The sequence below is a fragment of the Eptesicus fuscus genome, chromosome 4, assembly GCF_027574615.1.
Source record: "Eptesicus fuscus isolate TK198812 chromosome 4, DD_ASM_mEF_20220401, whole genome shotgun sequence".
Lineage (NCBI taxonomy): Eukaryota > Metazoa > Chordata > Mammalia > Chiroptera > Vespertilionidae > Eptesicus > Eptesicus fuscus.
This window is the reverse complement of record NC_072476.1, coordinates 3,605,575-3,607,079: the sequence shown is the minus strand read 5'-3', so window position 1 is coordinate 3,607,079 and position 1,505 is coordinate 3,605,575. Positions and strand designations below refer to the sequence as shown.

The following is a 1,505-nucleotide window of genomic DNA, read 5'->3' as shown; positions in this document are numbered from 1 at the left end:
ACTTAACCAAAAGAACATGAGTATTACCATTAAAAAGAATATACAAGGTAGAAAGCGATATTCTGAAATGCAAAGTGCTGGACTACTGCAGTGACTACGAGTCACACATTCTTTCAATACATTCCAGTATAGAAGACACCAGCCCAAAACCATAAACATCTGTCAACTAGGTGTGCTTTTTTTTTTTTTTTTAACTAAGAAAACGAGAATTGTGTCCTGGAATACTAGCTATGGTTTTTTTGTTTTTGTCTTTTTAAAGTTGCGGTTTGACACTCCACCTGGAAAGAGGGGAGCCAAACAAGGACAAAGCAGGCAGTGTCCTCAGATAAGATTATACAGTTAAGGCACACACACACACACATATATATTATTAATTTTTTACAGAGAGGAAGAGAGAGGGCTAGAGAGCTAGAAACATCGATGAGAGAGAAACATCGATCAGCTGCCTCCTGCATACCCCCTACTGGGGATGTGCCCGCAACCAAGGTACATGCCCTTGACCGGAATCGAACTTGGGACCCTTCAGTCCGAAGGCTGACACTATCCACTGAGCCAAACCAGTCAGGGCAAGGCACAGTTTTTTAAAATTTTAATTTATTTTTTAATCCTCACCCGAGGATATTTTTCCATTGATTTTTAGAACGAGGAGAGGGGAAGACAGAAACTTCAATGTGAGAGAAACACATTGGTTGCCTCCTGCAGAAACCCTAACCAGGGCCTGGCCTGGAGGAGCCTGCAACTGAGGCATGTGACCTTGACCAGAATCAAACCCGGGTCTATCCGAGGTGAGCCTGCTAGGGCAAGGCACACTCAATGTCACCCAGAATGAAGTTAACTCAGCCTTTTGTACCCTCATCCAATGCAATCCCAAATCTACCATGTTCACTCAGAAAAAACTTGCACTTTAAAAAGTTTTCAGAGGTAGTTTTTAAAGTTGAAGAAACCCTTCAGTGTTACAGGCCCCAGATACATCTGCTTTTAAAGATTGAGGTCTTGTGCCTGCTTCGGCAGCACATGCACTAAAATTGGAATGATACAGTAGATTAGCATGGCCCCTGCGCAAGGATGACTCACAAATTCATGAAGTGTTCCATATTTAAAAAAAAAAAAAGTTTGAGGTGTTCTAAAGCCCTAACGGTTTGAAATAATGAAGTCAGACCTTAGTTGTAATTGTGTTTACCTTCACTACTGCCTCTACGTAGCCATGTGACATGGAAAATAATTTATCCTCTTCAGAGTTCTCCCCTGTAATGTGGATAGTAGGATTGTTTGTTTTGAAAATTAAATGAGTTAATACATGTAAAGTGACTATAATACCACATGGCAGTTAGCTAAAGCTCACATTTCATTTGCTATTTGCTCTTAGCTTGTACAACTGGCTTCCAGTAGAGGAGCGGACTTGCCTTGCCCATAATTAAAGTTCACCTTATAAAATAAAATTTAAAAATTTGGTGAGGTGCAAATTAATACTGAGTCACAGTAAATGCCCAAGGTATAGGATAAAT

The 1,505-nt window shown here is 40.3% G+C and overlaps 1 non-coding gene across 1 annotated transcript; it reads left to right on the top strand.

Moving 5' to 3' along the window:
- Positions 1-995: 995 nt before the first annotated feature.
- LOC114226835 (U6 spliceosomal RNA) lies at positions 996-1,100 on the top strand. The gene has a single exon (XR_003612955.2). It is a non-coding gene; the product is annotated as a U6 spliceosomal RNA (small nuclear RNA).
- Positions 1,101-1,505: the final 405 nt, after the last annotated feature.